The sequence below is a fragment of the Adiantum capillus-veneris genome, chromosome 5 (genome assembly GCF_014529385.1).
Source record: "Adiantum capillus-veneris isolate H3 chromosome 5, ASM1452938v2, whole genome shotgun sequence".
NCBI lineage: Eukaryota > Viridiplantae > Streptophyta > Polypodiopsida > Polypodiales > Pteridaceae > Adiantum > Adiantum capillus-veneris.
Window position 1 is genome coordinate 59,369,753 of NC_140935.1, and position 27,748 is coordinate 59,397,500.

A 27,748-nucleotide genomic window follows, 5' to 3' on the forward strand; every position below is an offset into this window, starting at 1 on the left:
GTAGGAGGTGAATCACCGGAGAGGCAGTACAAAAAACGATGAGGACTACTGCAGTAAACGCCGACATGCAAGACTTTTTGGCCTCACTTTGTGGCGAGCAAACTGCATGTGTAGGCACTCACTCAAAGGCAAGGCATAACATCTACAGATGCAAAGGGTGTAAACATCAAGGCCGAGAAGCTTATGAGCGCCATCAAATTGCTATCAACTTGCCAACAACATCAACGTCTTGTAGCTCGCGACTCATGAGCTACATGTTTGAACTTGCTACGGACTCACAGACTCCATTTAGCCTTTTGTCAGCTATTGCAAGCTTCTGTCGGCCAACGATTATGCTCCCATGCGTTGGAGCTTGGTTTCTAAATTCTCAGGCATGAGGCCGGGGCCACTTTCGGCCAGCTTTTGCACTGCATACTCTCTTGCTTAAGGAGGAAATTTGAGCTATCAGGTTTCAATGCCTTGCTACTCCTCACAAACTATGGTTTGACTAGCTTTGTCCAATGATTAAGAGCAGCCATTCTACTGTTCTGTACTTGCTCGATTGTCGCTATCCAACTTCATTATTGATTATCAACATGCAAGTTGGACCATCTGCATTGGTGTATGCTATTGTCAATGCAGTCAAGGCGGGACAACTGCTGTCTGCCTTCTAGTCCGTGAACAAGAGTTTTTTTTTCTCACTCTATGAGAGCTTTGTTAGAAAGATGGATGCCGCCTCTCTTTTTTTTTTGAGGACTTTAAGGCTTAGTCCCAAAAATAAAATAAAATAACAGGTAACAATGTTTGGTACTCCTTCCAATTCTCCATCGGAGATATTACAAATCAAACTATAATTTGCCCTTGTCAAAACTATTTATGAGTGAAATCCAAGAGATATACATATGTATAATACCTTTTCACTCTCCCTTCTATCCCTAAGATGCCTTTCATATAAACTATATTTTTAAGCTATATTAACACTATCTTTCTTGCAAACTCCAAAGCTAAATTTTATCGAGCCATAAGTAGAAAGGAAATTTGTGAGGGTTATGAACAATTATGAGCTCTTGATGGGTGATGTGTTTTTCAACAAGAGAAACCGGTACTTGTGCCCATATTTAAATCTCAACAGATGTAATTAATTGCAACACATGATGAAGACAAACAGTAAAATAAACAAGAAAAATAATTTAAAAATCCAATGATTTGAAAAATACTATTACTCTCTCTCCGGTTGGCAGAACTTGGATGAATAAATGATAAATTTTCCTTTTCCTTACACTTGTTTCGAAAACAGCTTGCCAAGCCTCTTTTAGATAATCATCTCGTCATTGAAAAATCCATTGTTTCTTGCTTTGATTCTATAATCACTCATCTACATACAATAATCATTGTAACCTCAACAAAATTAAAGTTACCTCGACCTTCTTAACATGAGCTTCTCGGTTGTTGATCGAGCCGCCATGTTCATATAATTACTCCTCGTTAAACAAAACCTTCGATCTGATACCATTGTTGGGAGCAAGGGTTAGCTTCCGCCCTTGGCCATGAAATTCAACTTTGACCTTGCTTTAATGGAGAAAGGAAAAGGGAGAGATGGAAGGGGAAGATGTTGACACAGAAATAAGGGATAAAGATGTTGACATAACTACACATAATGGTACACTGAGAAAGAAGGAAGGGGACAAACTCTTACACATGAAGATGACACCGGGAAGCTCCATAGCCCAAGACATACGTTAAGAGAGGGGAAAGGGAAAATTGAGAGCATCTACACAAGAAAGGCCTAAAATCATAGCTCCAAATTCCACGGGCACCCTTCTTGTGGAGTTTGGTATTTAATTTATTATTTGAGTTATGGGTACCAAAATTGGAAGCCCCTCTTTTACAACTAGTCCACTTTAACACTTGAGTGGAGCACATCGCTTATTGCATGTCCCCTAAGGATGAGTTCTCACTAGAGCTATTTACAAGCAGCAATAGTGGCTTATTGAATAAAAGTCTAAAATATTGTGCAAAGGTAAAATGCGAGAGGATTATTATTCATCGGCGCCTCCTTCCCAACTCTCAGAATATCAATCTACAAATCATCATCAACTCACTATTAGTAAAATCAAATAGACAACACATAATTAATCATTAAGCCAGCTATCCCAATTGCAGATAACCACATACAATAAGAGGGTGCCCAGACTCGTAACAACGACTAGGAGTGAAACACACGAATTTGAAAGCAGGTGGACAATAAACAAGATGTGCACATGGGCAAGGCATTAGGGATTCGAATTCATTACCTAGGCTATGGTAATATGATGGCGTAACCACGGAGGCGCATGGCTTTTGGTGCCCCCTATGCCCATTTTAGCTTTTGGCACTCGATACCATCATGGGTCTTCACTAAAGACCCCATGGGATTTAGTGTTGAGGCTCTCAAAGGTCATGCAGAGACTCCAACAATCTCATGAGCTAACGGAAAATGGAGGATTTTATCATTAAAGAAACATTCAGCAATCACATGGCCTCACCCAATTTAAATGAGGCTCTACCCTAAATTGACTATAAAGCTTCATCCTTCCATTCTTTATAATCAATCTTTTCGGATTTTCCCCTGTTGATCGTTTGAAGAAAGACACTCTGTCTTTGTCTCTGACTGCTTCAAGATGACGCCGTAGCTGTCACCATTTCAGCTCTCGCCTCGTCTGGATTTGCCAAAACGGAGGTGCACGTCTGAGAGAGAGAGAGAGAGAGAGAGAGAGAGAGAGAGAGAGAGATTTTGCGTATCAATGCACTCGAGTCTTGCTGATTGACTTTTTTTTCCAGAAAAATGAAATTTTCAGCAGTATGATCCAGGTTCGACATTGAATTCTCTACATCTCTTTTGCCGTCTTAATCTTGCAGCGTGCAACTAGAGATCAGTTCTGTCCAAGTGTGAAACCTATAAACAGGTAATACGTGTGTTTTCTCTTCAGCAATTTTCCCGCAATGTGCTTGAGTTGGTGTTTTCATTCAATAAAGTAGAATTCTATCTAGAAAGTAGACAGAATTTCTCTCTAGAATGTGGGTGTTTTCATTCGATCAAATAGAACCTCTGTCTAGAAAGTTTTGCGCAACATAACTGGTCATGTAACGTCTATATGATGATTTGGGTTCTGACATGGAGTTTCATTCAGATTCATGAGGACATCCTTTGTTTAAGAGGTTACCACATGCTTGTGGATACGCATGTGCTTGGGGTGAGTGCGTTTTTCATGATTGCTCTTGCTTGAGGTGTGTGTGCATGTATGTTTGCATGTTTAGTTTGCTTATTGCTTGTTCTTTTTTGTTTTTTCACCTTGATGGGTGGATTAGGTTTGGTGGGTGTGCTGGGCAGTTTCCGCCTTGCCTTCATATATGCACCATATACTAGTAGCTTCTGCTTGCAGGTCAAAGAATTTCATAGCCCTGTTGATCATTGCCAGGGATGGCAAGAGGCTATCTCCCTCTCGGATTTTTGGTGCAGAGTCGTCTTGTAGCGGTGATGTCTCTTTAGTTGGGATGCGTCGTTGTATACGGTCTTGGAGATTTGGAGTTGGTTATTGGAGATTCTTTGCTGGAGTTTTCGGCCTCCTCTCAACGTCAGAGTGGCTTGCTTTTGCTTTAGCTCTTTGCGACTTTCTTCCCTCACTCCCTTGCTCCTAGCTTTTGATGTATCACCCAATCTTTTGTAACTTTGCTTTACTAGTAGTTTTTCTCCCATGGTTTGTAATCATTGAATATCCCAAGGGTTTTTTCACTATTTGATCCGTTATCCTTGTATGCCTACGGGTTGATGTAATGCATTCAAACATGTAATTTTTTGATTACGTAATTCACAAGGGTACCAAGCCCCACTTCTTTTGTGCACGTGCACGCATGCGGAGAGAGAGAGAGAGAGAGAGAGAGAGAGAGAGAGAGAGAGAGAGAGAGAGAGAGAGAGAGAGAGAGAGTATATGAGAGACACGGAGTGGCGGAGTTTGACTCCCAAATGCATTGGTTTCAAACCTTGGTGTTCCTTTTGGTTTTTCTTTTATATTGCTCAGACAGCGGTATAATTGTGGGGAGATCTTCTCTACAATTGTAAACACTGCAATGGCAGAAGGGGCTTCCAATAGGGGCTTCCAAGTCTCATATTGAAAGACCCTAGGTCAAAAAGCATCCGATATGAAAAGTTGGCATCCTTTTGGCTAGTTTTGGAAAATTGGGATTTTTGTTAAGTTTTGCAATTTGCGGTGTGATTTTTGGGATGTCTATATAGATGCCTTGTCATCATATTCTTTTATTATCTGCTTTGTTTCAACTACTTTTTGGCACTTAAAACAGGCTCTCTTCAATGGAATAAGCCATGCCATCACCTTGTGACATACCCCCCAACCCTAAACCCTAAACCCCTGTTAGTTGATCATGAATAACCTTAGCCTTCGTAAGAAAGGATTGCATTGATCATCATCGGGTTGGAAACTTCATGGCAAATAATTGTCCTAGAAGGGTGATTGCTTGCATCGTAGAATCTCAATCAAACATTGCGACAAGCGTGAACTACATATCATTGGCAGTCTTCAAAGTCTGTATGGCTGGAGAAATTTCTTTTGTATGAGATTCCGCAGTGGCCGACATTGCTTTCGCATTGCTCGCATCCCAATCAACACATGATTTTAGATGCTTCTCATCCTGAAGGCGAGTGTACATGTTGCTTGTATCCCTCGTTAGGACATGGCTTCGAGTCGTCAACTATATCCCATAAGCCTTTTTGTGTGAACTAGAGTTGCATGATCAAATTTCAACGAGCGTATTTATTGCCATTCAGTTTGTCGTTGGCGCTCGAGCAAGGGGGGCACATGTTGCAGGTACTAGATCTTGAAATAAATGGTCTCGCTTCTTGGCACTTCAAAGAGGCCTCAAAAGAATCTCCCAAGCCGCTCCACTTTTATTGCCCTTACAAGCCGCCTTCTTAATTCCCAAAGCCGATCAAAAACTCCTTTGATGCCTCTCTTTGAACTTCAACTCCCAAGGCAGGTAAACCTCACAATCAAGAGCGCATAGCAATATAAAATACATTCGGATAAATAGGATTTATCACTTATTATTGAAGCCAGAGGATATAGAGAGAAATAGATAGAGAGTGAGAAGATCGATACAATACTGAGGACCAAAAGATGGGTTGGTCCCCCCTCCCCCCGTAATAGTATCTTTATTACTGAGGAGAAGTCTAACAAGCACTTGAATCGAACGTATTACCACGTTCGTTCTAGAATAAGACTTGATTGTTCCCGGAAGCTTCGGCTTCCTATTCCTAGAGCAAAGCCCTATTGCAAGGAACTTCCGTTCCTTATTCCAAATCCTCAAGAACCAAGGTTCTTGCCTCTAGATCTCACCTTCCACACTCCGGGCATGACATCCCTGCAACTCTCTTTTCCAACTCTGTTTCTAGAGTCCTCTTTTTGTAGAACAACTCTGCTTTCTCGGATACGAAGTCCTTACTTGGGAATCCCAACTTGAGAGACTACCTCTCTCCGATCCGTGGATCTACTTCTCAAACTTGGGTACGAAACCCTTGGGCTGATTTGGCTCTAGTTCCTCAGAGCGCTTTTCTCCTGCAGAGGCTCATGCCTGCCTCTGCTCCTACTCCCTCACTAAGAGGAAGTACACATGCGACAAATACTTAGAGATCATAACATAAAAATCGTTACCTTCAAAGTTTCGAGCGTCTCGACGCTCGAAACGCAACTCGGTTCTCAAAAAGCAATTCCTCGGAAGAGATTTCTATATAGAAAATGCTCTCTTCCAATCCTACACACAAAAGAGGTGTGTTCTCGGGTTCCTTCTCGTAAATCAGCCCCGTCGACGACATTTATGGGCTGAAAACAGAGAAAAACAGCAGCTTGTTGCGATGGAAACGCGCTCCGTAGGCACTTCTTCGCGAGGGAACTCGCGCATTGGGTCCTGGCGACATCTGATACACTTGGGGCAGCCATGGGCATCACCGACAACGTCTTCTTTGCGGATGAAATCTGCAACAGCATCTTCTTCTTGCAAAATTGATCTCCTCCTTTGAGTGAGGGTATGTGATGCTTGTTCTGCCAAAAAAAGAGAGAGAGAACGCTGGCTGCTCTGTTGCCTTATTTATCATATGGCTGCCCACTTATTAAGTGGGTGGCTAATAAGTGGGCAGCCAACATATTTTTAAAAATAGTATGAATCTGCCCAAATACTTAATAAAACCTTATAAGTTAAAAACAATGCTTTCACAGCACTTCCCTGGCGTCCCTAGATGCAATCACATGAATAGTTGCAATGCAGACATAGACTTCCTCGCGGGAAAGCATCTGCTTTCTTGATACAGTTGCAATGCAGACATAGACTTCCTTGCTGGAAAGCATTTTCTTTCTTGAAAAGCAATCCCGCTTTCTCAAAAAGCATATGTTTTTCCTCAAAGTTTCCTCTGAACCCATCTTCATTCAAGTGCTTGCTTTCCCTTGTGCACAATTCTAACACAGTTCGGAATTTCCTCTTGACTATGGATATTCCCTTTCCGATGCACTCGTCACCCACCTTGTGACGCATTAGGAATACCCATCACCTAGTCCTTTCCTACCGAACTTACGGTACAATCTCCTTCACGATGCTCTATGTCACCATCCTATGACGCATCAAAGAAGTCCGTTCCCGGATGGTCGAATACTTCTTTCCGATGCTCCCTGTCACCCATCCGATGTGACGCATCAGAAGTATCCGTTCTTGGTGGCCTTACAGATATTCCTGTTCTTAGTGCTCCCATCATTACTTTGAATGACGCACTAGGAATACTCTGTACTCGGATGTCTCTAGTGAGAAAAACCCTCACTTAAAATTCCAATAATTCATTTAGAATTATTTTTTCCTGATGTTCCAAGCGAGAAAACCCTCTCACTTATAAATCCAATAATTCATTTAGAATTATTTTCCTATCAGATAAAGCCAATTTAGCAACGTCCCTCACTTATAAACAATTGTCCTCAACTGTAGAGGTCTAACCGAACTGCTCGGGGAGAAACCGAAAAAATTCAAAATCTTGCTCAATGGTGAGTTGAGCGGGTCCTTTCTCAAAAGAGAATTTAAAATTTAAATTAAACAAAAATTCAATAATTCAATACTTCTCGGTTCATGCCCTTCCTCTAGTACCTTGAGGATATCCTTCACCAATCATCAAACTTACGAGCCATGTAAGAACTTGTCATTCGCGTCTTTCCAACAGATCGGAAGTTTCCTCATTCGAGAATCTATTAACTCAATTCCACCTTCTCAATCCCAAGAAGAATAATCCTCCTAGAAATCAATCTAGGTCTATGTCCTTGCGCATAACCTTGCGCTATTAGTCCTGAGGATATTAAACCTCTTGTGTCCTCCCACATAGGGCATGTCGAGCATTAAGCTCATGTGAATCTTCCTGCGGCAGACAAAGTGTGCTATCTTACCAAGGTAAGTTCTTATTCTGGGCCTTCGCTTCGGGTAGAGAAACTCAAATTTCTTTTACCGAACACATCTCAACCAGAGATTCTTGTGTCGGATTATCCTTGTGTGCAAAAAGGCGCTCAAGAGAGTATAACAAACTCCCGTCTTGTTCCTTGGCATAGGTCTGCATCTTCGTGTGTTATCCATGTACCCAAAGGTGTACATAATTCTTAAGCTGTGTTAGAGTTTTGGTGAACTTGGGAAATTACCTTCCCTTCGTAATATCCTTAGAGCAAAGACGCTCAACTTGACGATCCCTTGGCTCAATTTTAGAGCAAAACTCGTTCATCAAATAATCTAGGATTTCAATCCTTGGATTCGTCGAGCACAAGCCGTGATCGTCGCTGGTTCTTGCCGTCGTAAAGAGAGTGTTCATTCACTTGTGCGAAAAGCACCACCATAGCTTCCATTAATTGGTTTAGGCTTCAAGCTTAGCCAAAGCTTTTACTCTGCTTGAAATTTCGGAAAGGTTCCTTTCTGCCGTCCTACCCGCAATAGCAAGTAATTTGTTGGAGGACTACAGGATACCAAATCAATAGTTGACCTTCCGGCTAGTTGAGCAAACCAATTCATCTCAGAAAACAATGTTTCAAATTGATCCTACTCTCATAAACACTCGCGAGTGAGTAGTCTTGGTCAGACATAACCATACGTCGTACAACAGAGCAAACAAGCACCATGCACTTCATGATTTCCTCAAAAGATGTAACTTTGATCAAAGATTTTCCCTCTCACTTAAAGTTTGAGCGTCTTCTATTCAAGAACTCAAGAGTTAGATTGAACTCAAGAGTTAGATTGAACTCCCTTACTCCAAACTTTCTCCGGATAGCAATGTATCCTTCGAGGAGATTCGTTGTTTCTCTGCTCAATGGTTCTCGTCCTACTGTGGGGATTGTATTCTATGTACACTAAGGTATACACTTTCAACTTTTATTGCTGACTCCACCGTCTGTTGCAAAGTATGCGTTTACAAAATTCGGGCAAAAGTCCTTCGTTAAATTTGTTCAACTTTCCTTCCTCAGAGAGGATCAAGAATAGAGCTACCTTGGCAAGAGTGAACCACTACTTGCTTTGACTTGCTCGTGTTCCCATTGGGCAAACTGATCCCAATCTTCTTGAATGCTTTCCTCAAAGTGTAGAGGAAAAAAAATTTGTCGGAAAATTCAGCCTTGAATTGAATCCAAGTCCTGTTGTAAGTTCCTTGCAGAGCTTTGGTATACCACCAAGTACTTGCAATCCCCTTGAGGTGTTTGGTCACATGTCTCACCTTCGATGCTTCTCAGAAATTGTCGTTTGCAAAGGCAACTTCAAACTGTCGAATGAAAGCGGTAGCTTTGGGAACATCTTCCCTTCCGTCAAAAGTATGAAACTTGACCGTAGTGTTATGAGGTCTAAAGACCTTCTTCATATCCTTCCTGGAATGACGGGATTTCTTGGCTATGGTTCTGGATTGATGTTCATGAATATTTTCTAGGTTTCAAAGTATCTCGAGCATTCCGCTCCTTGCATTCTCTAGGTTCTTGAACGTCATGCTCTTGTCGCCTTCTCGGAGAATCCCAAGTCGTGTGTTGACTCCTTGCAAAGAGAATTTTTTTTCCAACTCTGCAAGCTTTTCCTTGCAGGACTTAGGGTTCCGCCTGCTTAATTCTCTCTTGGCTTGTCATGGCTTCTTCCCGTATCTTCCCAGAGTCGTCCTTCTTTACAGAGAAAGAGAGGAGACCATGCTTTGATACCACTATCACAATCGGGAGCGCATAGCAATATACAATACATTCGGATAAATAGGATTTATCACTTATTACTGAAGCTAGAGGATATAGAGAGAAATAGATAGAGAGTGAGAAGATCGACACAATACTGGGGACTAAAAGATGGGCTGGTCTCCCCCCCTCCCCCCCCGTAATAGTATCTTTATTACTGAGGAGAAGTCTATACAAGCACTTGAACCGAACATATTACCACGTTCGTTCTAGAATAAGACTTGATGGTTCCCGGAAGCCTCGGCTTTCTATTCCTAGTGCAAAGCCCTATTCCAAGGAACTTCCGTTCCTTATTCCAAATCCTCAAGAACCAAGGTTCTTGCCTCTAGATCTCACCTTCCAGATTCAGGGCATGTGTAAGGTTCAGCGGAATGAATGTTGTATTTTCTCAAGATTAGTGATCTTCATTGGTCAAGGTTCCTTTTAGTTCTTGGGGAAAGAGAGAGCTTTCCGTCTTGTGGAGAGTGCTATGATCACGAACAAGTGAGTGGATTGTGCGTGCAAGTGAATGAGACTGAGAGAAGGAGAGAGAAGAGATACGACACCGAGAGGTTGTAAAACCCTCCTCCGAAGGCCCCACTGTGGTTGGCGAGAGTGGTCTACTTGATTGCACAAATGCGTACAATGCTAATGCAATGGACTAATGCAACGGGAACTATGTCGGTGAAGACGATGAAGATTTCCGGGCCGAAATAGATGCTTCTTTATCTGCTGTCCGCAAAGGGGCAAAAGCTGAAAACCTGTGCCACTTCGGGGCTGAATTGGCTGTGTTTTTCTCTGCTGTAAATGGCTGAATCGGTCTTGCTTGTTGGCTGAAATACTGAGGTAAAAACGTTGTGTAAAAACCTCCTCCTTTGGGCTTGATGAAGCTGCGTTTTGGGTGTTGATACACTGGCTGAAAACGCTGCCAAGGCTGGTCCCCAAAACGCTGCAAAAAGCTGAGTGTTGCTGGCGTTAGTATCTTGCAAAAACGTTGGCGTGAACAAGGTGAAAAAACGCTGGTCCTTCCTCTTGCTGGCGATCCCTTGCAATGGGTGAAAACGCTAGGTAGCACAAGGAATGGCGATGGCAATTTGGTAAACACCGGCGAGGAAAAGATGCTCTATGCTGAAAACGCTATGCTTGATGGTTTGGCCTCGCCAAGGGGATGGGGAGGTTCTTGCTGAGAGGGAGAGAACACCTGCTGCTTGGGGAAGCCTGTTGTGCTCTCTGCTCCTCTGCCAGAAAGTGTGAACTTTGGTTTGCTTATATATTAACTTAGCAAAATTGCCCTACCTACTTTTGTAGGAAAGTCACTTAAAAATAGTAAGTGAAAAACCCAAAAAATAGGAAAATAGGCTAAATGCAATGGAAAATTCCCCTAACTGATGCTAATGGATTTTGATGGGAATTCCGATGATCATGCTGCGTGCAACTCAGGATATGCATCTATGCTAAGTGACTGGGCATGCACGATCTACGAATAGACTCACAAAAGTGCCAAATCACTGCTAATCTAACTTGATCGGACTGACTGAACCCTCTTGTCCACGGACACATAGGGTTGGGATGTGTCACGTGACAGCATGACACCCCTGCAACTCTCTTTTCAGAAATAACAACTCTGCTTTCCTGGACACGAAGTCCTTACTTGGGAATCCCGATCCGGACCACAACTTGAGAGACTACCTCTCTCCGATCCGTGGATCTACTTCTCAAACTTGGGTACGAAACCCTTGGGCTGATCTGGCTCTAGTTCCTTAGAGCGCTTTTCTCCTGCAGAGGCTCATGCCTTCCTTTGCTCCTACTCCCTCACTAAGAGGAAGTACACATGCGACAAATACTTAGAGATCATAACATAAAAATCGTTACCTTCAAAGTTTCGAGTGTCTCTACGCTCGAAACACAACTCGGTTCTCAAAAAGCATTTCCTTGGAAGAGATTTCTACATAGAAAATGCTCTCTTCCAATCCTACACACAAAAGAGGTGTGTTTTCGGGTTCCTTCTCGTAAATCAGCCTCGTCTACCGACATTTATGGGCTGAAAACGGAGAAAAACAGCAGCTTGTTGCGATGGAAACACACTCCGTAGGCACTTCTTCACGAGGGAACTCGCGCACTGGGTCTTGGTGACATCTGATACACTTGGGGCAGCCATGGGCATTACCGGCAACGTCTTCTTTGCGGATGAAATCTGCAACAACAACATCTTTCTGCAAAACTAATCTCCTCCTTTGAGTGAGGGCATATGATGCTTTTATAGCTCTTGGCCACGGCACAAATAGCTGCTCGTGTAGAGATCGCGGCGGTTTTTTTTTTCCCCCCGCTGTTTTGCTAGAAAAAGAGAGAGAGAGAGAACGCTGGCTGATCTGTTGCCTTATTTATCATATGGCTGCCCACTTATTAAGTGGGTGGCCAGCGTATTTTTAGAAATAGTCTGAATCTGCCCAAAAACTCAATAAAACCTTATAAGTTGAAAACAATGCTTTCACAGCACTTCCCAGGCGTCCCTGGATGCAATCACATGAATAGTTGCAATGCAGACATAGATTTCCTCGCGGGAAAGCATCTGTTTTTCCGAAAAGCAATCCCGCTTTCCCAAAAGCATCTGTTTTTCCTCAAAGTTTCCTCTGAACCCATCGTCATTCAAGTGCTTGCTTTTCCTTGTGCACAATTCTAACACAGTTCGGAATTTCCTCTTGACTATGGATATTCACTTTCCGATGCACTCGTCACCCACCTCGTGACGCATCAGGAATACTCATCACCTAGTCCTTTCCTACCGAACTTACGGTACAATCTCCTTCAGGATGCTCTATGTCACCCATCCTATGACGCATCAGAGATATCCGTTCTTGGATGGCCGGATACTTCTTTCCGATGCTCCCTGTCATCCATCTGACGTGACACATCAGAAGTACCCGTTCTTGGTGGCCTTACAGATATTCCCGTTCTCAGTGCTTCTGTCATTATGTTGAATGACGCACTAGGAATACTCTGTACTCGGATGTCTCCAGTGAGAAAAACCCTCACTTAAAATTCCAATAATTCATTTAGAATTATTTTTTCCTGGTGTTCCAAGTGAGAAAACCATAGTAACAGGGAATGGCCGTTTTCAGGTCTCCGTTCCCCGTTCCCATTCCAAGTTCCCGTTCCGTGTTTCAAACGTGAGTACCCGTAACAGGGAATAGCATTTTCCGCATTCCCGTTCCGTTTTCCCGTTCCTGGTACTCAGAAAACCCTCTCACTTATAAATCCAATCATTCATTTAGAATTATTTTCCTATCAGATAAATCAACAACAACTCTGTAGCATTTTGAAAACGCTCGAAGCAAGCAATGGGGGAACGACGAGGAGAAAAAAGGAAGGCGTTTTGAAACGTGGTCAGTAGTGAGGGAGGTAGAAGACGCAGTGTTCTAAATCGCTCCTTGCAAGGGGGGGAAAAAATGCCGTCCCCGCCATGGAGTTCAATAGGGAGCGTTCTATAACGTTAGCGATGGGGGGGAGTTGGTTGCCATCGTGTTGCCCTGTTGGGCGCTTGGGGAGGGGGCGTTCTAAAACGCTAGCCACAGAGGGGGTGCAGTCCGCTGAGAAAGGGGCAGCGATAGCGATGGGCAAAAATGCCAAGAAGACCCCAATGCTTTTATCACATCCCAATAGAAACGAACTTGTATCCTCTTTCTATTAGTCTTAAAATTTCACAAGTGTATTTTGCTTTTGTAAAACAAGATAGCTAGAATACTGCACCTCACCAATGAGTAGTCAGAGGTTATGGTGGACCCACGCAGTGGGTTAGAACATAAATAGTGCACACTCGCACCTGGATAACTCAACAGGGCGTTTGTGACTTGTAGCTCGTGCATATCGGGATCATACTTGCACATAGAAAGGGTTGATGCCTTGGAGTGTTGGTTAGATCCGCTAGATCAATAAGATGGCATGATCATGAAGACTGCTCATTATGCATATGTGGGCTGTGTTGCTAAATTGGCTTTATTTGACAGACAAATAATTCTAAATGAATTATTGGATTTATAAGTGAGAGGGTTTTCTCGCTTGGAACACCAAGAAACTAATTCTAAATGAATTATTGGAATTTTAAGTGAGAGGGTTTTTCTCACTGGAGACATCCGAGTACAGAGTATTCCTAGTGCGTCATTCAAAGTAATGACGGGAGCACTGAGAACGGGAATATCTGTAAGGCCACCAGGAACGGGTACTTCTGATGCGTCACATCGGATGGGTGACAGGGAGCATCGGAAAGAAGTATCCGACCGTCCGGGAACGGACATCTCTGATGCGTCATAGGATGGGTGACATAGAGCATCCTGAAGGAGATTGTACCGTAAGTTTGGTAGGAAAGGACTAGGTGATGGGTATTCCTGATGCGTCACAAGGTGGGTGACGGGTGCATCGGAAAGGGAATATCCATAGTTGGGAGGAAATTCCGAACTGTGTTAGAATTGTGCACAAGGAAAAGCAAGCACTTGAATGAAGATGGGTTCAGAGGAAACTATGAGGAAAAACAGATGCTTTCTGAGAAAGCGGGATTGCTTTTCGGGAAAGCAGATGCCTTTCCCGCGAGGAAGTTTATGTTTGCATTGCAATTGTGCGTGTGATTGCATCCAGGGACGCCTGGGAAGTGCTGTGAAAGCATTGTTTTTAACTTGTAAGGTTTTATTGAGTTTTTGGGCAGGTTCTGACTATTTTTAAAATACGCCGGCTGCCCATTTAATAAGTGGGCAGCCATTTGATAAATAAGGCAATAGATCAGCTAGCGTTTTCTCTCTCTCTTTTTCTGGCACAGCAGCGAAAAAAAAAAAGAGTTTTTTTTTGAAAAAAGAAAAAGAAAAAAAAACGGCCGCGATCTCTCTGCGAGCAGCTATTCGTGCCCGTAGCTAGGAGCTATAAAAGCATCACATGCCCTTACTCAGAGAGGAGGACCAATCTTTGCAAGGAGGAGATGTTGCTGCAAATTTCAGCCGTAAAGAAGACGTTGCAGGTGATGCCCATGGCTGCCCTAAGTGTACCAGATGTCGTCAAGACCCAGCGCGCGAGTTCCCTCGCGAAGAAGTGCCTACGAAGCGTGTTTCCATCGCGACAAGTTGCTGTTTTTCTCTGTTTTCAGCCCATAAACGTCGTAGACAGGCTGATTTACGAGAAGGAACCCGAGAACACACCTCTTTTGTGTGTAGGATTGGAAGAGAGGATTTTCTATGGAGAGATTTCTTCCGGGGAATTGCTTTTCGAGAACGGAGTTGCGTTTCGAGCATCGAGACTTTGAAGGTAACGATTTTCATGTTATGAACTCTGAGTATTTGTTTGCAGGTGTACTTCCTCTTAGTGAGGGAGTAGGAGCAGAGGAAGGTATGAGCCTCTGCAGGAGAAAAGCGCTCCGAGGAACTAGAGCCAGATCAGCCCAAGGGTTTCGTACGTGAGTTTGGGAAGTAGATCCATGGATCGGAGAGAAGTATTCTCTCAAGTTGTGATCCGGAAGTTGGGATTCCCAAGTAAGGACTTCGTGTCCGGGAAAGCAGAGTTGTTCTGCGGGAAGAGGACTCTGGAAATAGAGTTCTAAAAGAGAGTTGCAGGGATGTCATGCCCTGAGTCTGGAAGGTGAGATCCAGAGGCGAGAACCTTGATTCTCGAGGAATTGGAACAAGGAACGGAAGTTCTTTGGAATAGGGTTTTGCCCTAGGAATCGGAAGCTGAGGCTTCCGGGAACCATCAAGTCTTATTCTAGAACGAACATGGTAATACGTTCGGTTCAAGTGCTTGTATAGACTTCTCCTCAGTAATAAAGATACTATTACGGGGGGGGACCAACACATCTTCTGGTCCCCAGTACTGTGTCGATCTTCTCACTTTATCTCTCTCTCTCTCTATCTATTTCTCTCTATATCCTCTGGCTTCAATATTAAGTGATAAATTTTATTTATCCGAGTATATTTTATATTGCTATGCGCTCCCGTTTGTGACAGGCTGAATGTATTGAATGCTTTTATCTCCTCATCCATGTTTGAAGCAAATACTGTATTGTACTTGAAAAGAGCTCTCGTTTGATACCCATATTGATGTGTTTTTAGCAGTTCCAAGATGGAAGCTTCTAGAAGATTCTAGGGGGGAGATTTTTAGAAGGAAAGTCCAATAGGACACGTGGTGGGACACTTGTTACGAACTTTCCAAAAGATGACACTTGTCAAAAATGCTTTCATAGGAAGAGAAGTGTGTGGATACTTGTCAAAAAGCTTTTAAAGGAAGAGACAAGTGTGGACACTTGTTGTAAGGTGCAGCGGAAGTGAATGTTGAACTTTTCTCAAGATGAGTGCTCTGAATTGTGCTCAAGGTTCCTTTTACTTATGGAAAGGAGAGCCTTCCGTCCCTTTAGTGCGAGAGTGCAAATGATCACAAAACAAAGTGGCAAACACTGTGAATGAAGGTGCTGAGACTGAGAGAAGAGAGAGAAGTATACGACACCAGAATGTTGCCAAACCCTCTCTATGGCGAGAGCGGTCTGTTATTGTTTGCACAAATTTCTACAATGCTATGGACTTGTTGACGATGTTGACAACGATGAGGACGACGACGAGACAGGCTGAAATTTGAAAATGCTAATGGTTGAAATCTGCAAATCTTTATCTGCTGAATTTTGACTCTATGTCGATGAAGACGATGCGACGACGACGCGTTGAAAACGCAGATGCTGATATCTGCGTTTTGGGGCTGAATCTGCAAACTCTTTCTGATTTGACTGTGCGGCGAGGATCTGATGCAGGGAGGTGAGATCTACGAGGTTTTGGACTTGCGGTGCGGAGTCTAAGCGCTGAAATCTGAAAACGCTGATGTAATGGCTGATCTGACGCCGGGAATCTGCAAATCGCCGAGGCTGATTTGCAACCAAAAACGCCAGAAGATCTGTGTGCAAAAATGTGGTCCTGTCTGCAAATTGCAAAAATGCTAAGCCTGAATTTTGGAATTTGCTAACGCTAGGGCCGATTTTGCAAATTGCTAACGCGCTGGAATGTGGAAAACGCTGGTTGATCTGGGAAGAACCAAAACGCTAGGTTGTCTTGTGGCTGAAAACGCCGAGTCTCCTGCCGGTTTTTGCTGAGAAGGTGCACTGCTAGGTGCTTGAACTCTGCTGCCTCTTCTGCCAGAAAGTGCTAGCGCTAGGTTTCTTATATAGTCACTTGGCCAAATTGCCCTACCCAGTTTCCCAACAAGTCACTTATTGATAATAAGTGAAAAATGGCTAAAATAGGAAAATTAGGTCTTATGCAATGTAAAAATGCTCATGATGGGTTCTGACTGTAATCTGATGATCATGTTGGGTGCAACTAGAGGATATGCATCTACTCTAAGTGTCTGGACATGCACGGTCTGCGAAGAGACTCACAAAGGTGCCAGAACACTTCCTAAGCTAATTGAACTGAACCCATGTCATGAAGTAGCTTGTCCACATACACATAGGGTTACATGTGCACGTGACATCCCCTCCTTTTGAAAGTGAGGTACTGGTAACGAACTGTATGTCGTCGAGGGAGATCGCCAATAGCGTCTGGAATCTTGGAAAGGACTCTTCGCCAGCCCACTTTGATACGTGGGTCATGCGATACTTGAACTTCATAAAGGTCTGCAACGCTTGCTTCTTTGGGCTGCCCCGAAAGCGACACAGTCATCTGTGGCTCCTTCAATGTTTAAACTCTGTTTATAATCATGCGTCTACCTTCTTCAAGAATCTATGAGGATGAAAATTCGTGAAACCACTACCAACACAAAAACATGAACATACCCATTCCATGTAAAGTGACTCGAAAAATTCTATTCTTCTTTAAAGAGTGTGCATGCAATGTAGATTAACATAGAGATGGAGTGCCAAACCGTTCATCAAACACACGCAAACAATGGAATCGAAACTTGTCTTTCTGATCTAAATCAATCAACTGTGGCAAATCACAATGGAAAAGACGATGCTTGATGCTCAATCCTTCTTGTGCTCTTTCAGAAACTGTGTCATGCCAAGGAAGAGACATGGAATGTGAACTATTTGAATACAAACATTTCATCTTGTCATGAATAATCCGCATATATCCGTGCTTATTCATGAGTAAATCGTGTTCCTCGTGCAATATATCATGCCTATGAAAAGGGATCACATAAAGAAGGTGACTAAAATACAGCAAACCATCACGAATGAAACACTCCAACAATGCATGTTGACTAATCATGCGCATACACAATACTTCCTGTGGGGGTTCTTTGGACCTCGACTCGTAAGCCAATATGATTGATCGAATCTGCAATGAGGTTAGCTTCTCTAGACAAAGTATATCAACTAAATCATCATCCTTGTGAACAATCACATCATTATCTTGCAAATCATCATGCTCGTGAATAATCACATCTTGATCATGCAAATCATCATGTTTGTGAATAATCACATCTTGATCATGCAAATCATCATGCTTATCATTATCATGCAAATCATGTCTGTCATGCTTTGGAGAAGACAAGACTGAGAGAGTCTCCTTCTCCCGATTCTTCGCACTTTGTGCCTGCACATTAGAAAAAAGTAGGACCAACTCTTGCATGTGTTGGTCTCTGTGTTTGGCCGCCAAGCGCGCTTGCTCACGCTCACGCTCACGCTCACGCTCCAAGGCTACCCTTCTGTCTTCGGCCGCCAAGCGCGCTTGCTCGCGCTCACGCTTAAAGGCTAACCGTCGTTCTTCGTGCTCACAAGACAATTTTGCTTTTCTTTCTTGGTGTTTGCGCTCCATTTCTGCTTTTCTTTCTTGGTGCTCACGCTTTATGGCTGCCATTCTTTCGTTATGTGCATGATCTAATTCTGCCTTTCTTTCTGCTTTTCTTGCTTCGTGTTCACGATCAAATTCTGCCTTTCTTGCTTCGTGTTCTAACTCCTGTCCATCATCATCTTGTTGAAAGTCTCCATAGGAGTTGGTGCAATCCTTGGCGTAGATGGGGAAGAGGGAGGGTCGGAAAAACCTCGTGGTGCGGAAAATTCTTCTTCCCCACTTCCATGCGAAGTATCTATTCCGCTTCGGCTGATGACCATACATTGAAGTCTTGGGTTCTTAAGTTCACGAGGAACTTGGGTCCTTGTGGGTCTTGGGTTCTTGTGGTTCTGGAGTCTTGAGGTTGTTCTTTAGCTTGCAATCTGTGTTAGAGAAGGATCTTCTCTTACCCGAGCTCTTCTCTTTCCCGCGGGCGCACCCCTTTGCGGCCTTGCGCTCACACCAAGGTTGCTTTTTCCCACCTCACGTCGATTGGCCAGCCGCTAAGTGCACGGTTCGCTCTCAATGAGTGAAAAGAGGCACAAGGGGAGGCTGGACAAGCCCTTCCTTCTTGGGTTTCCTGTCACTCTTCAAAAACACGATTAGGAATCGACACGCCCAAGAGGACTTGGGTTACGTGCGACCGCAACAAGCAAATTTTGTTTTTGTGGTTCTTTTCTTGAGTGATACAAAACACTGCCAAAGCTCTGATACCAATGTAAGGTGTAGCGGAAGTGAATGTTGAACTTTGCTCAAGATGAATGCTCCGAACCGTGCTCAAGGTTCCTTTCACTTATGGAAGGGAGAGCCTTCCGTTCCTTTAGTGAGAGAGTGCAAATGATCACAAAACAAAGTGGCAAACACTGTGAATGAAGGTGCTGAGACTGAGAGAAGAGAGAGAAGAATACGACACGAGAATGTTGTCAAACCCTCCTCCGAAGGCCCCACTCTCTATGGCGAGAGCGGTGTATTTTTGATTGCACAAATCTCTACAATGCTATGGACTTGCCGACGATGTCGACGACGACGAGACAGGCTGAAATTTGAAAACCCTAATGGCTGAAATCTGCAAATCTTTATCTGCTGAATTCTGACTCTATGTCGATGACGACGATGCGACGACGGCGCGCTGAAAACATCTCTCTACGCTTTCCAGATTGAATTTGCAAACTCTTTCTGATCTGACCTTGCGACGAGGATCTGTTGCGGGAAGGTGAGATCTGCGAGGTTTGGGACTTTCGGTGCGGAAAGTGCTGAAAACTGAAAACGCTGATGCAATGGCTGATTTGACGTCGAGAATTTGCAAATCGCCGAGGCAGATCTGCAACCAAAAATGCGAGGGGATCTGTGTGCAAAACGGTGGTCTTGTCTGCAAACTGCAAAAACGCTAAGCCTAAATTCTGGAATCTGCTAACGCTAGGACTGGAATCTGGAAAACGTTGGCTGATCTTGGAAGAACCAAATCGCCAGGTTGTCTTGTGGCTGAAAACGCTGAGTCTCTTGCCGGTTCTTGCTAAGAAGGTGCACTGCTAGTTGTTGGAACTCTGCCGCCTCTTCTGCCAGAAAGTGCTAGCGCTAGGTTTCTTATATAGTCACTTGGCCAAATTGCCCTACCCAGTTTCCCAACAAAAGTCACTTATTAACAATAAGTGAAAAATGGCTAAATTAGGGAAATTAGGTCTATGCATTGTAAAAATGCTCCTGATGGGTTCTGACTGTAATTTGATGATCATGCTGTGTGCAACCAGAGGATATGCATCTACATAAGTGTTTGGACATGCACGGTTTGCGAACAGACTCACAAAGGTGCCAGAACACTTCTTACGCTAACTGAACTGAACCCATGTCATGAAGTAGCTTGTCCACATACACATAGGGCTAGATGTGCACCTGACACTTGTCACACCAACTTTATCTCTTACTAAACACTAGTCACAACTTTTTACTTTTCTTCTTGTGGCAACTTCCCTATCAATAAAGCCTCTTTCCCTCTCATTTCACCATCTCCTAGTTGCTTAATTTTCCTCTTCCTATCAGCACAAGAAACCTCCTTCACTACCATCACCATCTCTCTCCTACTATTCCCTCATCCTCAAGAAGCCATCTCTCTCTCTCTCTCTCTCTCTCTCTCTCTCTCTCACTCTCTCTCTCTCTCTCTAGCTTGCTGTTTTTCAGGGAAGCACACTTGTAAATATGAAATTTTAGCTTTTCTCCTTCAATTTTGCGCTCTTCTTGTAACAAACTTGGACACCCCAAGTGTTATGTCCCGCTCACAGGAGGGGATCTAGCTCGGATGCCGTCGGGATGGGCGTCCAGTGTTCGGGCGAATGTGGTGTGAACCCGGCCAGTGTGGCCGGCCATTATTATAAAAGGGAGGCCAAGGCCTCATTTACAGTTATTGACGCCCACTGGTAGAGTACCAGTGGTTAGCCCGCGAGGCTAGGAGTGCGCGAGGTCACCTCGAGGAGGTGAGGCCGGGTGGTATGGGACGCTGAGCGCTCTGTCTTACAAGTGCATGCCTACGTCCTCGGACGCTGGCTTGAGCACGAGGGAGCTGCCGGATGGTGGCTATGGTGGGGTGGTTTGTCCGACGCATATCTGTAGACGGTCTGTGTAGCCGGGAGATCCATATTCCGCGTTCGTTTCATGGTATCAGAGCCGGCTTGGCTGCACGAAGGACTCTGTGCACACCTACGGATCGGTTCGAGTTGGGGAACCTCTAGTTCGCGTAATTTTTAGTAATTAACTGCTTAATTAATTATTTTCTTCTCATGAGCACGTGTACAGGTGAAATTTAATGCTTACTTTACTGATTTTGGATAAGAATCAGTGTCTTTAATCGGCGGGAGTGTTTAAAATCAGCAATTTTGCTGACTTCTTGTGTTTTATTGGAGTAGAATACAAGATTTGCTGATTTTTTCATGTCGTTTTCGATGAAAATCACTCCATTGCTGTTTAATTTGCTCATTGGGCATAAAATTCAGCATCCTTTACCAAACTCCCTCTCTGTGTATTGTTGCAGTGAAGAGAGAGAGAGAGAGAGAGAGAGAGAGAGAGAGAGAGAGAGAGAGTACCTCTCTCCTGTGAGTACAGTGCTGTTGGTTTTTTTTCTGAGGTGGAGGGAGGAGGCAGCGTGAGGTTCTAGCATGGAACCAGCGTGGAGCTTTTTTTTAAAGCTTGTCGCGTGTGGGGCACCAGCGTTCGCAAGCCTCCCAATTGCACCAGCGCTCACCCTCTCTCCACGCGTCGGCAGTATTTGCAACCTTCGCTGATTTTTTTTACGCTGGCAGATTTTGGCCTTGCGTTGAGTTTCAAAGCCACATTTTTATTAATCAATTGACCCTTTTTTATTAAGGGTGCCCATGACACTTTGGTTTTTTAAAAAAAAGGTATGAAACCTGTCATTTATTGAAACTCACTTAAAGAGACTTGCAGAGAGCTTACAGAGAACTCAATTTTGGCTCTCTTGCTCCTCTCGAAAGCCTACTCTCTCTCATCTGCTCGCACTCCCGCGCTCCCGCCATCACCTGTTCGCCTTCAGACGCTCACGTCGACGCGTGGAGCTCCTCGCACTTCAACTTTTCGCGACCGAAAAGTGTAGAAAAGGCTCGGTTTCGCGTGAAACTTCCAGTTTTTCACGCACTTCGCCATGGATTCCTCCAGCTCAGATGTGCAGCGTGACGACGCGCCAGGTAACATCCAAATTCCATTCACGCATGCTCTCTATACATGGATTACAAGTACTTTCCAGAGTTTCGACCAGCGTGTTACCGCTTTGGAAAACGCAAATGTTCAGACGAACCTTCGCTTGGCCTCTCTCGAAGGGGTCGTACAGGGGCTCAGCTCTCGACTCTCTCCTCTCGAAAATATGGCTTAGTCGACGACTGCGTGTATTTTCGAGGGCGACACCCATCTCCAACAATTGTGGATGCAGATTGCTGCTTTTGGGCGTTCACAGGGTGGTCCGACTGCCACAATTCCGTACAAAACTACAAATTTCTCAGGTGAAGAGTAGCAGTGTACGGAACTGGCCGTAAATAACTGGCTACACCAGTGGACTACATACTTTGATCTCCATGGGAGACTCTCTCCTCTCGAAAATATGGCTTAGTCGACGACTGCTTGTATTTTCGAGGGCGACACCCATCTCCAACAATTGTGGATGCAGATTGCTGCTTTTGGGCGTTCACAGGGTGGTCCGACTGCCACAATTCCGTACAAAACTACAAATTTCTCAGGTGAAGAGTAGCAGTGTACGGAACTGGCCGTAAATAACTGGCTGCACCAGTGGACTACATACTTTGATCTCCATGGGAGCATGATGAACGAAGGATCCAAACGATTCCTCTCTATCTGCGCAGTAAGACGCTTACCTGGTGGTGCGACATGATAGAGAAGCCTACGACGTGGGTTGACTTTTGTGTGAAATTCAAGAGGGATTTCGCCAAACTGGACCCTTTGAAAGCGTATGGTAAATTGCAGTGTCTTTCAATGAAAACTCTGTCTTTTGATAAATATACGACAGGTTTCAAAGAGGCGCTCACCTTCTGCAAGGTGGATTCTACGCACGCTGTGCATATGTATTTGCTGGGATTGCATGATGACTATCGTTGGGCCTTAATTAAGGACAAAGCACCGACTGATGTCGAGGATGCAGTGGCAAAGGCCAGGACATTCCATTTGATAAATGGAGCGAACTATGAGAAGAAAAGAACTGCAGACCATCAATCCGGTGAGGGTGCTTCGAGGAAGCGACCGCGATTCTAGCATAAGTCCAAATCACCGCCGAGATCTTCTCAACAGAAGAAGAAAGCCAGAAATGCTTCAATTGCTGATGCAATGAAGAAGGGGGCTTGCTTCGGATGTGGCTAGGCGGGTCACCAAATCAAGGATTGCCCCAAGAAGAAGAAGACATAGAAACCGCAAGGTCGTCCTTCGGTTCAGATTCACGAGATCTCAGGTAACTCTGATGTCGTTCAAGTTGAAATCCATCATTTAGCGCACAATTCATGCACTACTTGTACTTTTAGCACCAAAGTGTTTGATAAGCTCGATCTTCTCCGTTTCCCCGGGAAGCTCAATGGTCATGACATGACCGTACTCCTTGATAATGGAAGCTCACACAATTTTGTGGATGCAAAATTGGTGCAGAAAGTGAGCCTGCGGACGCGGGACATTGACCATGAGTATCGCGTGAAGATGGCTCGTGGCGTGGATACGGATGTATGGAATCGGATGGTTCCAGACTTGTCGCTCGAGCTGGCTGATTACAAAGAGAACCTGGATTTCCACATCATGCGCGTGGACAGAGCAGATGTTATTTAGGAATTCCATGGTTTAATGATAAACAAGACTCATTGTATATAGACTATGTACATCACTCTCTTGTTTTTGTTAAGCAGAACATGCCTCATATCTGTGTCGCTTTGTAATTAGAAGTCTGTAAATAATGGTTTTGCAATACCAGTTGTTACTGCTTTGGAAATGTATAAACAAATAAAGTCTTCTGATGTTGACTTTTATCAATGTGTACCATTTGCTTGGTTTGATTCATTAGTGCTTGGTACTTCTGTCACTGAATTTCGTAAAAATGTTTCATGTTCTTCTGTTGAATGGGGATTTCGACGAATCCAACCTTATCCGAGAAATCATGACTGATTTCGAGGATGTTTTTCTTGACGATCTACCTCCTGGCTTGCCGCCTTCGAGAGGAGTAGATCATGGCATTGAGTTGGTGGCTGGTAGCTAACCCTTCTCAAAGCAACCCTATCGGTTTAGTAAAACCGAGGAGGACGAGATTCAGCGACAACTGAAAGATCATCTCGACAGGGGTTTTGTTCGACCAAGTAAGTCCCCGTGGGGAGCGCCATTGTTACTTTCTCGAAAAAAGGATAACACTATGCGCTTTTGCGTGGATTACAAGGGGTTGAATAAGATGAATGTCAAGAACAAGTATCCGCTTCCGTGCATGGACGATCTGATAGATCGGCTCCATAGATCGTTGTATTTTACGAAGATAGACCTGCGATTAGGCTATCATCAGATACGGATCAAAGTGGAAGATATTCCTAAGACAGGCTTTCATACGCGTTATGGTCACTACGAGTTTTTGGTCTTGCCTTTTGGTTTGACCAATGCTCCAGCCACGTTCCAGCAGATGATGAATGATCTGCTGAGACCATTTTTAGGCAACTTCGTTGTTGTATTTCTCGATGATATCTTGATCTACAGCCGAAGTTTGTCTGAGCACCTAGTGCATACACGCACTGTTCTCGAAGTAGCTTTATGCTAAGGCTTCTAAATGTGAATTCTTTAAGAAAGAGCTTCTGTACTTAGGTCACATCATTACTCGTGATGGAATTCGCGTTGACCCTGAAAAGTTGAATAAAGTACGAAATTGGCCCATTCCGAAGAATGTACGCCAAGTAAAGTCCTTTTTTAGGCTTTACTGGATTCTTTCGCAAGATTACTCTAAAGTTGCTGCTCCGCTTACGCAACTTTTAAAAGGAGGGGTGAAAGGGTCGGCCGAAAACTTCGGGTCCTCATCGTAAAGGTAATCCCCTTGTTGTCTGGAATGAGTGTCTCGACGAGAGCTTTCGGACACTAAAGCATTTGTGACTACTGTGCCAATATTGCACATTGTGGATCCTAGCAAACCGTTTGTGGTTGAAACGGATGCTAGTGATTATGCTATTGGTGTGGCATTATACTAGGATGGACGTCTTGTTGCATTTGAAAGTAAGAAGCTTTTCTGATGCTGAAATGCGTTATCCAACGTACGAGAAGGAGCTTTATGCCTTAGTCCACGCTCTGAGGAAATGGCGGCACTACTTGTATGGCTCTACGTTTGTTGCCTGGACATATCATCACTCCTTGCGCCATATCTGTGATCAGGGTGATCTCAGAGGCCGGAAGGCTAGATGGGTTGAGCTTATGCAAGAGTTTGACTTTGAGATCCGTTATAGAAAAGGATCGAGCAACCGAGTTGCCGATGTGCTCAGTAGGATTCCTGAGGTCAATGCCTTTTCTATGGCTGAAATCTCGACGGATTTGTATCTCTCTCCCCGAGGGCTATGTTGTTCCGATGGCCATTTTGGCAAGATATGGAACGAGGTCAAAGCGGGGCATGACTCGCATACAAGCTTTGGTGGTCCAAAGACCCAAGTGAGTCGTGCTGGAGAGACGAGACAGCGACAATATTCCATTAGAGGTGGACTATTGTTCAGAAATGGTAAAGTTTGCGTGTCGGAAATCGATGAGATTCGACAAAGGATTTTGTGCGAATGCCACGATGTTCCTAGCGCCTGGCACCCAGGCATCCAAAGAACTTTGGCTTTGGTCAAACGATATTTCTATTGGCCAAGAATGCGCTCTTACATAGAGAGCTATGTGAAAAGATGCGCTTAGTGTCAGGTCAATAAGGCAGAGCGCCTTAGGAAGGCTGGCCTGCTACACCCATTGGAAATCCCAGATGCCAAGTGGCAAAGTATTTCCATGGACTTCATCGTTGGTTTGCCAAATACTAGTTGGGGCAATGACGCTATTTGGGTTGTGGTCGATAGACTCACAAAAATGGCAAAGTTTATACCAACGAAGTCGACAGTAAAAAGCCATGAGTTGGTGGTTTTATTTGTCGATCAACTTTATAAGCTGTATGGTCTGCCAGAGGATATCGTCAGTGATCGAGATACTAAGTTCACTGGCCGATTTTGGCGAGATGTGTTCGCTCATCTTCAGACGAAGTTAAGTATGTCGTCTTCTGACCATCCTGAGTCCGACGGACAAACTGAGAGGATGAATCAGACGTTAGAGGACATGTTGACAGTCTATGTCTCTCATAGGCAGTCTGACTGGGAAAGGTATCTTCCACAATTAGAGTTTGCTTATCATAGCAGCAAGCATTCTGCTATTGGATTTAGCCCATTCATGTTGATGTATGGATTCGAGTCTAAATCCCCAATTGCTTTTGGCTTAGAGAAAGTCAAGGAATGCCAAGCTCGTGATTTTCTGTATGACATGCACGAAATGCTCGAATTGGCTAAGGATAGTATAAGAACGGCTCGTGATCGAGTCACTACTTATGCTAATCAAAAGAGATCTCCAAGGACTCTAGATGTGGGACAATGGGTCTATCTGAAGATACCCAAGGATTCCAAGACTATGCGAACGGGAAAGCATTATAAGCTTTCAGCTAGATATTGTGGTCCGTTCTTGATCACAAAGAAAATTGGCCAAGTTGCCTACAAATTGGCTCTTCCTTCGGATGTTAGTGTACATCCAGTGTTTCATGTCAGCCGCCTTAAAGTGAAATTGGGCAAAGCCGACGTTGTTGTGCCTATCGAGGAAAATGTATGGCAAGATATGCAAACTGAGTATATTCCTTGAGAACTAGACGCAGTTTTAGATCATTGTACCCGTCATTCACGTCAAAAGGCTTATGACGAGTACTTAATTAAATGGAAGGGTCAATGTGAAAGGTTTGCTACTTGGGAACCTGTTAGAGCTTTGAAGGCTCAGTATCCCCACTTCATTGATGAGGACATCAATGGTTCTTAAGGGGGGAAGTATGTTATGTCCCCCTCACAGGAGAGGGGATCTAGCCCAGATGCCGTCGAGATGGGCGTCCGGTGTCCGGGTGGACGTGGTGTGAACCCGACCAATGTGGTCGGCCATTATTATAGAAGGGGGAGGCAAAGGCCTCATTTACAGTTATCAACCCCCACTGGCAGAGTACCAGTGGTTAGCCCGCGAGGCTAGGAGTGCGGGAGGTCACCTCGAGGAGGTGAGGCCGGGTGGTATGGGACGCTCGGTCTTACAGGTGCACATCTACGTCCTCGGACGTTGGCCCTAGCACGGGGGAGTTGCCGGATGGTGGCTATGGTCGGGTGGTTCGTTCTACGCGTATCTGTAGGCGGTCTGTGTAGCCGGAAGATCCATTCTCCGCGTACGTTCACCAAGTCAAGATTGTGTCGCGACAAAACAAAGACTCACTTCAAAACACTTCACAAATTTCAAGAGAGTCGACCCGGTGTAGTTCCGTGCCTAGAGATATTGGCTACAAAGACTGGCGTCCCTTTTTGTATTTCTATTATATTAATCTTTGAGCAAAGTACAACTACCCGCAGGTGCTCGCTCTTAGACTCTGCGTCCAGATGCTCCGAGAAGTGAGACCCTTAGGGCTCTTTTATTCTTACAAGGGATGCCAAAAGTAGAGCCTCAAAATCAATACTCAAAATCAAAAAGTTCCAAAAGCAACTTGTTTCAAATATCTGCCAGAAAAACAATCAACGTAATTTGCGGAAATCCTTACAGCCAAGTCACGTTAGCAGCCAACGTAAAACGTGAAAAATCCAAACAACTGTCACGTCAGCTGTCACAAGACGGGCACCACGTGCCAATAGAAAAGAACTGACTGAACAGACTTTTAGCACTTCTTCAATAACAACTGAATTGAGAGAGAGAGAGAGAGAGAGAGAGAGAGAGAGAGAGAGAGAGAGAGAGAGAGAGAGAGAGAGAGAGAGAGAGAGAGAGACGACACGAGACACGGACTGGCGGAATTCCACCCCAGAGAGTATTGGCTCCAAACCTTGGCGCCTCTTTCGGTATTTCTTTATATTGCATCAACGTAGTACAAGCCGGTACTCCAGACTCTGCACCTTCTTCAGGAAGCATGCCAGAGAATGGGCCCTAGCCTCATATTTAAAGGCCCTTGGCCTAAAAAGCAGTCACAGT

The 27,748-nt window shown here is 44.3% G+C and overlaps 1 protein-coding gene across 1 annotated transcript in view; it reads left to right on the forward strand.

Moving 5' to 3' along the window:
* The first annotated feature begins 2,541 nt into the window (after positions 1-2,541).
* Positions 2,542-27,748, forward strand: part of ATAN11 (Transducin/WD40 repeat-like superfamily protein) — a 92,227-nt gene continuing 67,020 nt past the window's right edge. Inside the window, exons 1-2 of the mRNA XM_086512265.1 lie at positions 2,542-2,698; positions 2,800-2,924. The gene's annotated coding sequence lies outside the window, so the exon portion shown is untranslated. The remainder of the gene's footprint in view (positions 2,699-2,799; positions 2,925-27,748) is intronic.